Source organism: Schistocerca nitens, chromosome 5, assembly GCF_023898315.1.
Source record: "Schistocerca nitens isolate TAMUIC-IGC-003100 chromosome 5, iqSchNite1.1, whole genome shotgun sequence".
Lineage (NCBI taxonomy): Eukaryota > Metazoa > Arthropoda > Insecta > Orthoptera > Acrididae > Schistocerca > Schistocerca nitens.
This window is the reverse complement of record NC_064618.1, coordinates 729,285,531-729,295,773: the sequence shown is the minus strand read 5'-3', so window position 1 is coordinate 729,295,773 and position 10,243 is coordinate 729,285,531. Positions and strand designations below refer to the sequence as shown.

Below are 10,243 nucleotides of genomic sequence, written 5' to 3'. Positions count from 1 at the left end.
CTGAACACATGCGACTCCTTTTTGTGGGGCTATATTAAATATAAGGTGTACAGCAATATCCTAAAAACCACTGCTAAGCTGAAAACAGCCATTCAGGAGGTCATCGACAGCATCTATGTTCCGACACTTCAGCGGGTCATGCAAAATTTCGCTATTCGTCTGCGCCACATCATCGCCAATGACGGCAGGCATTTCGAACATGTCATAACCTAAATCTGAATATCTGTAGTGATGTTTAGATGTTGGATGCAGTGTGTGCACGCCGTAGTTTGTAACTAATTTACGTTTTTACGTATAGCTCAATAATTGTCACGCTGTGCGTAGGGCACAGATTGCTACTGTGAAACCGGGTGGCAATAGCACAGGGAAATATACTGTCATCAAACTGAGTCATGTAAATAGGTATCATGCACTTAAACATTATAATCATTTATGAAACATATGGCACTACTGACATGCATGTATGAGCGGAATGATAGGAAAATGCAATGCGCTGCGTCGTCTCTGATGCGCATGCATTGATGTCAGCTTCTCGGAAGCGCTGTGAACATATTTTGCTATATTTTGTTGGTTCCCGGTATTATTTCCGCAGTGTCTCGATCCCCAAGTTTTTCCTTGCGCTGTGCTTCGGAATAAAAGTTTGAAGTCGGTGAGTATAGCCACTGAAACTTACAACCCATATTTAAACCAAAAGTGTTAGTTTAGCTAAAATATTTATCCGTAGAAAGTAACAGCGCATTTCCCTTCTGTTTCTGCATCTGTAGGTAACATAACGTAAATTTTTGAGAAAAATGTTACTTATTATTTCTATGAATAACACAACAATCTGCACCCTCTTTAATCGCAATGTTTTGGTCTCCCCCATACGGCAGGGTGCCTTAGTCGCTGGCTACACGTGTACGATGTAAAGACATTTCCATTTCCTTGGTTTCAGTGTCTGTCACATACATCTTCTATCTGATAATGTCGCAATATTTGCTTATGTAGACGCGAATTAAAATGTTCGCTGCGGACAGGATTCGAACCTGTGCGGGTAGAACCCATTGGATTTCAAGTCCAACTCCTTAACCGCTCGGACACCGCAGCCGACACAGCGGAAGAACTACGCAATCGCTTACAAGGACACTCTGCGTTCTGCTGTTACCGAGGTGTCGATAGTTAGTGACGGGAGATCACTTTGTTTGTAGGCTAAATGGTCAGGGCAATTGGTAATTTGAAATGTCATGAATGATAATATCTGCTACAGCTGTAAAGTTATTTACTTTTAAAAAGGAAAGCATAAACCAGTTTCAGCACATGTGTCTATCTTCAGGTGCATATTAGAACGTGGATCCCCAAAGGATGCATAACTGAGGTTCGAATAGGTTAAAATAGCTAAAAATTTTGCATTTGTGGTACAATATTTTTGCATATTTTAAGCTTAGTTATGCATCCTTGGTGGACTTACGTCTTAATATGCACCTGAAGATGGGACATAATATACTGAAACGGGATTGTACTTTGCTTTTTAGAAATAAATAATTTCTACAGCTGTAGCGGATTTTATCATTGATGATGAGAAACGGTTCTAGATGTCCCGCCAAGAGAAACGACTTTTAGAGATGGTTCAAATGGTTCAAATGGCTCTGAGCACTATGCGACTTAACTTCTGAGGTCATCAGTCCCGTAGAACTTAGAACTAATTAAACCTAACTAACCTAAGGACATCACACACATCCATGCCCGAGGCAGGATTCAACCTGCGACCGTAGCGGTCGCTGGGTTCCAGACTGCGGCGCCTAGAACCGCACGGCCACTCCAGCCGGCTTTTAGAGATGAGTATGTTGTAGACAACAAGGTTCTTAGAACTCCCAATCCATTTTACATTCGTCACTGATTTACAGTATGTGAAACATCATAGACGAAGAAGATAAAAAAAAAAAAGCTTGAGGAGGACTCAGGAAATAGAGACAACCGTAGAAACGGTGAGAGACTCGACGGCCCAGCCAACAGTCTTAAGTCTGTTCTTTGTGTCGTTTCAGCCTCGCAGAGGAGAAATGCCTGGAAAGACGTTATAGATCGAGCGTACTCTTTTTGTACGTTTTTATGAGATAGCAAATCTGACGTTCGGAAAACAGATTTGCCGATAACATAAATACCATACATATTCTGCAAACGTGAATTGGACTGCAGGACCTCAGCTCACAGTCGACATTCATTACGTGTAAACGCTCTACTTGCCACATCTGAAACGTGATCGGTTCGTCAGGTTGGTACCTGCGTTTTTAAATGTTGGTGAATCTAGGCGAAGCGATTTTGTGTGTTGTGAAGCAAAAAATAAGTATTTGACTGACCAGCACATTGTTACTTTTCTTTGTTTCGTTGAAAAGCAGAACATTTTACATTTTACAGAAATGCAGACATCTTTACTAAATTAGCAAAATTAAGCAGATTTTCTAAAAACCCCATACTTGCACAGTAGGTTGATTTGTAAAGTGCTAAGCACACTCCGTCTTTTAATTTCAAAGCCTCTCGTACCTAATGCCTGCTGACAAACAATTCGCTAATTCTGTTTCATGTTTAGGAATGTATCTTTACTTATTTGGAAGTTTTCTTGTCATTTCGAGACTGCAGAGTGTTGCATCAGTGATCATTTCGCACTTTTTTTCACAACACACGTGATGTAGGCAGTTGTCGCACACGCTAACCGACTGGGCAAGAATTTTAAACATCTCTTTTTCAACAATCTCCTCCTGCTTCACTAACAACCGTAAGGGAAAATTGTACTCTCTCTTTATTAAAAATGTGAAGGAATTGTGATAATCTTACTTCATCGTGCTGACGAATCAACTTCCACCCTAAACTTCTTTTCTAGCCGATTCATTTCTATAAACACCTGCGAAAAATGTGAAAGGTTCACTTCACTTCTTTTATTTCTGGCATTTAAATTTGGCAATCTACTGTACATTTTCCATCTGGAAGCATTGAGTATAATGTAACACGGCTGATATTTGGGCAACATCTGCAGGAAACTTTATTATTTGAAAGCGATTCATATAGTCTGGTGGCTACTTACAACTTATTAAAGAACAATACAGCCCGCATCTCACGTTTACCGTAGTAGTAGCACAGCATTTCAAATCTACGTGTAAAATTCAAACCTACAACAACCGTTATTTTATTTCTGAGGCAGAATATCCGATACGACGTTAACCCATCAGAAGAAATTTATCGGCGTTGACGGCATCGAGCAAATGACGCGGAAAATGCTAGCGCCGCGTCGCTACGTTTTGTGGTAACTTTGGCCTCGTTGCACGCTGGTAAGCAAAGAAGGCCATTCCAGTCTCCCTCAGCTATGCAAGACGGTTGCCCACTTACAAAACGACGGTGTAAATCGTGCTGGCGACAGAAACGAGGTTGTTGTTCTAGTCGCCACAAACTACCATATAAAAAAAGAGGAATCTCTGCTATTCCAAAGACAAACGATTTCCGACTGGCTTTATGCATGGTAAATACCACTGTTCTCTGTAGTGGATGGTCACAAACAATATTGTTGGTGTCTTGTAAGAATGCTATTCACTGGAACGCTAGTGAAATACATTTGACAGTAATGCCACATAGATAACTTTAACCTCGTGGTCACGCCAACCGCAGAGTCGTGTCTTGAGGACAGTAGATGCTGAAAAAGTGCACGGTGTCGGGTCCTGTAGTAAAAACCCATTGCATGTTCGACGATTTATGTATAGCGTTACAATGTCGCGGATAACACCACTTTTTACTAATATTGTTCCATTTAACTGTATCTATGCGTAACTTGACAATGGTATCTAAATCAGAAACTCGAAAGAGATGTACCAATCAATTCTAATTTTTGACAAAAGTATACTGCCTTTGGTACTGTGCTTTTATTGCTTAACAAGATCTATCGATAAGAAAGTAAACTGATTTTATTTGAGCTGCATAATGGCGTTGTCATTGGAAGCACGTACCATAGAGTTTCGATCTAGTTTTTTTCTTCCTTTATTGTATTTTCCCTTTATACAAAGGTGGGCCAGCAGCAGCGTACAGATGCCGCTCTTCGGCCAACGGAAAAAACATATAGGGAACATGGAGACCTAGAAACAGAAATACATGAATGGTAAAAACAGAAGATACACAGAAGAATAGTAACGAAGGCATCGTAGGAAGGCACTGGTTTCAGAAACAAGGTCGGCAGTGCACACAAACGAAGGTAATCAGTTTTACACTCGAACGAAGGAGCACATCGAAGATAACACTGTTGCACAGAAATGAAGAAAACACCGTTGCACTAAGCACTGGTGACGATATTTGACACAGAAAACACTGAACACACTTGATGAGATGGGAGGGGAATCCTGTCACCGAGTGTAAGTGACGGGCAGCGGTGGGGGGGGGGGGGGGTGGAGGGAGGGGGGTAAGAAGCCTGTGGGAGAAAGGAAGGGAGCTGGGAGGGGAGAGGGTAGGGTTAGGAGTGGAAGCCCGGGGAGGGGGGGAGGAAGTGGGAAAAATGGGAGAGGGGAGGGTGGGTGGAAGAAAGGATGGTGAGATAGAAGAGAGAGGGAGCCCTAGAGGAAAGGGGGGGGGGGGAAAGGGGAGAGGAAGGGCATCGATCTAGCTTCAAGATATAAGAGTTGGAATTCAGGAATAGATTCCAGGAGTTAAGTTTCCGTCCAACCACTGTGACTTGGATATCTCGTGATTTCCCTAAACAAAATGCGATGAATGTGTGGTGGCTCCTTCTCCAATTATTTTGCAACTGTCTTACTACAATACTCTCTGTGTCGACTGGATTCTCTTCCCCTCTGTACCTTTCGGCATTCTGCTGCCATCTGTAGCCATGTTTGCATTTTACTGTGTATTCAACCATTAGCTTAAATGTAAAACTAGAAAACTATAACGAGCAACGTGATTCAGTGGTTAAGAATCAGCACTCGCATTCGGGAGAAGGAAGGTTCAAACCCCTATCCAACTATCTACTTTTAGGCTTTCAGTGTGATTTTTCCCCAGAATCGCTCGAGGCAAATTTTGGGATAGTTTCTTCATGTTCTCGTCCAATCGGTTTGTGCATCGTCTCTACTGCCATCATTGTCGAAGGGAAATTAAATCAAGATATTCCATGTTCGCCCAAAAACAACGTAACTTTTGCTTCATTCGCAACCCACATTAGAAACACCTTTCCTTTTCTTCCACCAAAATAGTTCATAGGTACCATGTTAAAAATGAGTTCATCCATAAATAATCTTCTTGTTGATGGTGTGATTATAACATTTCCAACCTAACAATAACGTATCCAAAACCGAATAAATTTACGGAAATGTTTCAGCAGGTGAGTTTGAGTGTGCATAAACCATATTGTAATACCACATGCCAGTGATAGCAATGTTCAAGAGACATAGAATTTTTACACGTCTTTAAAGCCGGCCGCTGTGGCCGAGCGGTTCTAGGCGCTTCACTCTGGGACCGCGCTACCGCTACGGTCGCAGGTTCGAATCCTGCCTCGGACATGGATGTGTGTGATGTCCTTAGGTTAGTTACGTTTAAGTAGTTCTAAGTTCTGGTGACTGATGACCTCAGATGTTAAGTCCCGTAGTGCTCAGAGCCATTTGAGCCATACACGTCTTTAAATGAACATGTATATTCATCTTGGTCCCCGGTTATCAGATCCAGGTTCGTTTCGACTATGAACTGAAAATGATGTGCTAATTTTTTATTTTTTTCATTTTATCATATTCGCGAGCAAGACAGACACAATTACAAAGACTGACCCAAAACTAACGTAAAACGGCGACTGACAAAGACATACTGAGCGATAACTGAGACACACGATCAAAGCCGCGATTCAATTTATAAAGTAACTTTTTCAGCTGCAGTTAACTTTATCATACAAGGAGAATTTTACAATAACGTTCTTGAAACTAATTAATCCGCAGCAATTCTGCAGCGATACTACAGTTTCTAGGGCCAGGCCAGTGCCAGCGGCATGCCCACTGGCGTTAGCTCGGTGGGTACAGCCACAAAAGTACGTTTACATTTCTGCTGGCACACCTGTAACACTACAGTAACGTAGTGCAGTAGAATAGTAGGAATAACTTGTAGTTCCCAGTAGAGCTAACATTATGAATCACCTCGAAGGGAACGATCTATTGACACGTAATCAGCATGGTTTCAGAAAACATCGTTCTTGTGCAACGCAGCTAGCTCTTTATTCGCACGAAGTAATGGCCGCTATCGACAGGGGATCTCAAGTTGATTCCGTATTTCTAGATTTCCGGAAAGCTTTTGACACCGTTCCTCACAAGCGACTTCTAATCAAGCTGCGGGCCTATGGGGTATCGTCTCAGTTGTGCGACTGGATTCGTGATTTCCTGTCAGGAAGGCCGCAGTTCGTAGTAATAGACGGCAAATCACCGAGTAAAACTGAAGTGATATCAGATGTTCACCAGGGAAGCGTCCTGGGACATCTGCTGTTCCTGATCTATATAAATGACCTGGGTGACAATCTGAGCAGTTCTCTTAGGTTGTTCGCAGATGATGCTGTAATTTACCGTATAGTAAGGTCATCCGAAGACCAGTATCAGTTGCAAAGCGATTTAGAAAAGATTGCTGTATGGTGTGGCAGGTGGCAGTTGACGCTAAATAACGAAAAGTGTGAGGTGATCCACATGAGTTCCAAAAGAAATCCGTTGGAATTCGATTACTCGATAAATAGTACAATGCTCAAGGCTGTCAATTCAACTAAGTACCTGGGTGTTAAAATTACGAACAACTTCAGTTGGAAAGACCACATAGATAATATTGTGGGGAAGGCGAGCCAAAGGCTGCGTTTCATTGGCAGGACACTTAGAAGATGCAACAAGTCCACTAAAGAGACAGCTTACACTACACTCGTTCGTCCTCTGTTAGAATATTGCTGCGCGGTGTGGGATCCTTACCAGATGGGATTGACGGAGGACATCGAAAGGGTGCATAAAAGGGCAGCTCGTTTTGTATTATCACGTAATAGGGGAGAGAGTGTGGCAGATATGATACGCGAGTTAGGATGGAAGTCATTAAGGCAAAGACGTTTTTCGTCGCGGCGAGATCTATTTACGAAATTTCAGTCACCAACTTTCTCTGCCGAATGCGAAAATATTTTGTTGAACCCAACCTTCATCGGTAGGAATGATCATCAAAATAAAATAAGAGAAATCAGAGCTCGAACAGAAAGGTTTAGGTGTTCGTTTTTCCCGCGCGCTGTTCGGGAGTGGAATGGTAGAGAGATAGTATGATTGTGGTTCGATGAACCCTCTGCCAGGCACTTATATGTGAATTGCAGAGTAGACATGTAGATGTAGATGTAGAAGGTAGCTTGCTCATCAGAATTAAGAAACACTACTGTATGTTAAGCTGCATGTGACACTGTAGTAAATTGTAGGACAATCTAATTGGTTAGATGGTGGGTTTTGATGTATGATGAACTTTGTTATGATTAAAGAATGTTTTTAAAAATACTTTTTCGTCTAAAATTGCTAACATTATACTATTTTATAAAACAGCGTATTTATTGCCAAAAATTGCTCTTTTATACATTCATCCAATTTTGGTTTCATATTCATTTTTAGAGGCTAGTACTGTGTTTCAGCATTTTTCCGTATGTATACAGTGATTTATGAAATAACTTAAGTTGTAATCAATTTTAGTTTTTACTGAATATCTAAACTTGTGTAAAATTTATGAATTTATAGTACGTAAACAACAAAGAATACCGTACTTGCGTATTTCATATTACATTATCAACTTTTGCAGTGACGAAAAATAATTTCAAGGAAACGCAAAGCTCTCTTATTGGCAACCAGAATTGTTAACTGTCTACTCAAATGTATGACAAAATACCAAACTTCCGAAAAGACAAGTTTAGAACGAAAAATACCTTTGTATCGGGTGCTTTATTAGACGATTATATCGACCTCTCCTCTAACCTGTAGCTGGGACAGTTACATTTCGCGGTGGAGGAGTACTGTATTTTGATGCAGTCTACGAATGGCGAAGATCTATACACGGATTTCCGCCTTGGGTGTACCTTCTTTCGATTGATGTGATCGAGTTTTCAGGCACACCCGATGATGGAACAGGGTTAACCGAAATTGTTATGGCGAAATAATTTATAAAATCAGTGCAATATAGTGTGAAGAGTCCGATAACATAAAACAACGAATGCATGTCCCTCAAAAACAGCGGGAATGATGGGAGTGCTTAAAAAGGTTTCGTGGTGGCTGTTGAGTTCATACCAAGTTTCTTTCTCGAGAGTGTTTTAAGTGATGGCTATGACTGTTTGGTTCACCTTCCCTGTGTTACAGTAACCTAGTAACTAGTTCTGCACGAACCTCCTGTTAATAAAAATCACTTACGCACTCCCTTCGTGCTTTAGATATACTATTTTCCTATTATGCATGTGCGGAAATGTATTAAATGAACACATACTCCTCCTATCATTAAAGAGTGAAACAAATTAATAATGTGAAACAAATACTTATTAATTAGAAAAAAAACCTTTTACACGCCCTGTATAATAGCTTCCGTAGTCTATGCAGACCTAGATGTTCTGAAAGTAAGGTTTCGTTCAAACATGAACATCATTTAGAGTGAGTTTATACAGTGTGCTACGCAATTGTTAAGAGGAAAAAAGCTCTAGACCCAGGGAAGAACGGGAGAAAATAATTTTCGTAACGCATAACTTTCTCAAATGACTTGGTATAAGAGCTTTGGCATTGAAAGACAGTTAACTGGAGTCAGCGTGGTGTACCTGGTTTCAAATAACGATAGGGAAATGTTCGAGTAAGAGACGTCATTTATTACTGTCTAGTTCTTGTACTTCGGTTTGTCGGACAAGGTCCTGTATGTGTTATCTGTCTGCCAGACTACATCCATAAATGTTAACCATTCTTCTGTGGCTCTTCTCCTTGGCAGCTTAGCGCGCCTCCTGCGGTGTGTTCAACGAGCGTGTCACTACAAGTGCTATAGTACGTCCATCCCTTGTTTTATTTCCTCGAGAGCGCAAAGTGCTTGTTAGCATCCTTACTCTGACGCGTGGTACTTTATCCGCTTGCTCTAGTGGATGTCTTAATAGTTCATTTTTCGCTTGCGATGCATATTAAGATATATATTTCGCAATCCAGTACAGGATTTGTATTATTTATGACGGCTCAGTTTCCGTTGGAAAGAAGCTTTAGCGATTAGTTCAGTTAAAACATTCTATTATAAGAGCTACGACAGTCATTAATTCAAGACCCTATCTACAGATAGTCTACTGTAGAAACATCATTTCCAAAGCTTTTCTCGTATGAAACAGCAGAAAGGAAAAAAGAGCACTGTTTTGCGTAGAGTGGTGCATAGCACATGGTACTTCGTATCAACAATAGTAGTCTTTTTCGAAAATCGGTTCTCTGAATTTACATAATGGCGTTTATTGAAAACAAAGTCGTTTTTCTCCCGAGAATGTTCCTGTAAGCTCCGCGAACATCTCTGCCGTTTTGTATGGAGCATACCAAACTGTTACGATCCTACAACCATGCCTCTGAATTCGTCTGTGACAGGTGTCACGCCTATTTCGTAAAGACTTTAAGCTGGTCTCATATAGTCTTCTTCGAGATTTCCTTTACAGATGGTCTGCACCTGCCCAGAATCCTTACAACGAATCTGTCTTCTATTCGCCTTTCCCACTACAGACCTTAACACTTTCATCTCATTTCATATCCCTTATTATTATCCCTAACTATTTAAACGACTTGACATACTCTAGAAATCTTCCTCAATGCATACGAGGAACAGGCACCATCTTAATTAGCTGTTTATCATACTGCTATTCATTACAAAACGGTTCAGATGGCTATGACAAGGGAACCTCCCCATCGCACCCCCCTCAGATTTAGTTATAAGTTGGCACAGTGGATAGGCCTTGAAAAACTGAACACAGATCAATCGAGAAAACAGGAAAAAGCTGTGTGGAAGTATGAAAAAAATAAGCAAAATATACAAACTGAGTAGTCTATGCATATCATTTGCCATCAAGGACAACCTGAGCTCACGAGCGCCGTGGTCCCGTGGTTAGCGTGAGCAGCTGCAGTACGAGAGGTCCTTGGTTTCCACTGCAGACAGCAATCGCCAGAGTCCTTCCCAGCCTGTGGCCCTCAGCGCCGCCACCAGCCACCTCACCACACTCACCAGAAGAATAACGTGTGCAGTGATAGTGAATAAGTGCAACACA

General features: G+C 41.3%; 1 non-coding gene across 1 annotated transcript; it reads right to left on the bottom strand.

Annotated features, from left to right (window-relative positions):
- Positions 1-1,004: 1,004 nt before the first annotated feature.
- Trnas-uga (transfer RNA serine (anticodon UGA)) lies at positions 1,005-1,086 on the bottom strand. The gene has a single exon. It is a non-coding gene; the product is annotated as a tRNA-Ser (tRNA).
- Positions 1,087-10,243: the final 9,157 nt, after the last annotated feature.